The following is a 2,790-nucleotide window of genomic DNA, read 5'->3' as shown; positions in this document are numbered from 1 at the left end:
CTGAGGGCTCTCTTAGTAAAAAGCAGGAAGTCACACAACCCTCTGCTCCACCATTACAGGGCGTTAGCCATCTGCCTCTGCCCCATGCCAGCTGTGGGAGAGCCCGTCCCCTTTGACCCTCTCTGGGAGATGAAGACTGGAAGCCCTTTCCCCCACCCTCCTTTCTGTCTGGTTCAGAGGACAACACCCCGCAGTTCTTCCCTGTTAGGATTGATCAGGGCCAACCACCCCAAATGTCTAGAATCCATATTCTCATGACACCTTAAAAATACTGTGCAAGGCGGCACTTGAGGTTGGTATCCATTCCCCCTGATTTAGTCAACATTTAGATGAAGACTGGAAGCCCTTTCCCCCACCCTCCTTTCTGTCTGGTTCAGAGGACAACACCCCGCAGTTCTTCCCTGTTAGGATTGATCAGGGCCAACCACCCCAAATGTCTAGAATCCATATTCTCATGACACCTTAAAAATACTGTGCAAGGCGGCACTTGAGGTTGGTATCCATTCCCCCTGATTTAGTCAACATTTAGATACAATCAGCCATGGAGCCAATACCCCCTATGATTGGCAGCATATTGCCCACGCCTGTTTACAGGGAGGTGACTTCCTCTTATGGAAGTAAAGGAGACAGATTCAACAGCAGGACGCTGTGAATGGCTCGCCCCAAGTGCTCCTAGTCACAGTGAAACTAGAAGAGCCTTGTTCTGACAAAAAGGCAATGTCTACTGCTGAAAATTCAGAAGACGAGAGACTATGGTCTGAGGGCTTCCTTAATAAAAAGCAGGAAGTCCCACCACCCTTTCCTTCACCATAACAGGGCATTAGCCATCTGCTTCAGTCCATTGCTGCCTGTGGGGGAGCCCCTCCCCTTTACCCCTCTCTGGAAGAGAAAGACTGAAAGCCCCTTCCCCCACCCTCCTTTCTGTCTGGTTCGGAGGACAACACCCTGCAGTTCTTCCCTGTTACGATTGCTCAAGGCCAACTATCATTGCAGACACACAGTTTTTCTCCTGTTAGGTCATAGTAGCCATGGTCTGGACTGCCACAATTGGCTTTACAGTAAGGAATATCACATCCTTCCCCCTTCCAGTATCTATCACAGTCACAATACACTTGACTTACAACAGAGACACTGGTTGCATGCTTTCCATGACCAGAGCAATTGTCAGGGCAAGAATTGATTAAATAAAAATGTTAAAACCTGTTAGATTATATGCAGCATCACTGAAAAAGCGTAATAGTGCATAGCCAGATGTAACAACTTCAGGCACAGTTTCATTTCCCCTTACTTCAGGGACAATCAAACCAGTAAGTACAGCTATTAAAGGTGCATATATGGAATCTCCATCATAAACATACATATGATCCCTGCTACATTTTGTAGCAAAATTATTAAATCTTAACCTTAACACTGCATTTGCATAGCCTTCAATAAGCCATGTACATTTAGCTCTATATTTATAGTTAATTGGACTATCTATTAAATATTCAGAAGGTTCTGTTAACTTGAACCTGCCCTGGCAGTGCTGACACTGGTCCCCCACCCAGCCCAGGTCGCACAGGCAGATGGAGTTGACACAGCGGCCCAAAAAGCAGGAGCCACTCTGCTCACACGGCTTGGACTGGGACACCTGTGCGTAGAGCACCAGGTAGAGGAAGCCATAACACAGCAGCCAGCTGTACCCTTCCAGCAGCTGGGAGGAGGCACCCCTGCCACTGCCCGCCGGCTGAACTACCTGGGGCTGCATCTTCCCCGCATCTTGGGCACCAAAGCGGAGGCCACGGAGGGGAGTTCCAGCCACTCCCACCTGGGCTTCTCTGCGGTTCCTCAGCAGTGCCTGCCCCAGTCTGGCTGTCCAGTCAGGAGTGCTGGGTCCCAGCCACCTCAGCCACAGTTTGGGCATCGCCACCCAGTCTCTTGACTTGTCCTCCACAGGCCACAACCCCACAGCCAGGACGGTGCCTGCGGAGCCGAACTCCAAGCTGGTGGCGTCCAGCACTCTGGAGGGGACCTGAGGGGGAGGGGACCTGACTGACAAAGGCCCCCACTATAAGGATCCCAATCTTGTTATACAGCAAGATTTATTCACCCTAAAGTTTTTTAAAATTGACTCCAATGGCCTCCCACCAGCAATAAAGCATTGGGGGGCATTTACTCATCCCACTCCTGCCCCCATGATGAGTTGAAAGGACCTCCTTACAGGAGAATAGAGGGGCCCACACTTATTGCTAATACAAGGGTGAGGCTACGCTTCTGTATTTCCAGATAATGTTCCAGCCCCCATCTGGATCCCAGCCCAGACCATCAGAGTTGTCTGTGATGCAGCCAACCCCAGAGGTATCAGCCTCAGAGATGGTGACAAAACCCAAAACCCAACCCACAGAGAAGGCAGCCCAACCCCGCAAGCCCTGGAACCAGACCGCTTACCTCGCCTCTAATGATTCTTACTTATGACCTCCTCCTGATGCCTGGTGGGGTTGTTCTTTTGGGCTCACTCCTTGTATCCACTTAATCACTCTCAACCATTCTGCCCCCTCATGGTGCCTGCTATCACAGCTAACCCCAAGAGTCAACCTTTATTCAGGGGACAAGATGGACCTTAAGCTTTCCCCAGTGGAACATTCATGCCATAAGAGGGCAGCTGCCCTGGTGATTGCTGGCACCACTCTTTTGGGGATCAGTGTTGCAGTGCCCTAGGGTTAAGAATGTCAGCACTGATCCTACAGTACAAAAATTATGATGCCCTTAGTATGGCTATTGATTTGGACTTAAAAATTTACAAACTGCTAT

General features: G+C 49.9%; 1 pseudogene; it reads right to left on the bottom strand.

The window, feature by feature from the left end:
• Positions 1–971: 971 nt before the first annotated feature.
• Positions 972–2,011, bottom strand: LOC103750878 (annotated as a pseudogene).
• Between the last annotated feature and the right edge of the window lie 779 nt (positions 2,012–2,790).

The sequence above is a fragment of the Nannospalax galili genome, unplaced genomic scaffold (assembly GCF_000622305.1).
Source record: "Nannospalax galili isolate Female #2095 unplaced genomic scaffold, S.galili_v1.0 scaffold10527, whole genome shotgun sequence".
NCBI classification, from domain to species: Eukaryota; Metazoa; Chordata; class Mammalia; order Rodentia; family Spalacidae; genus Nannospalax; species Nannospalax galili.
Note: the sequence above shows the minus strand (reverse complement) of the source record. Positions and strands in the feature narration are given on the sequence as shown.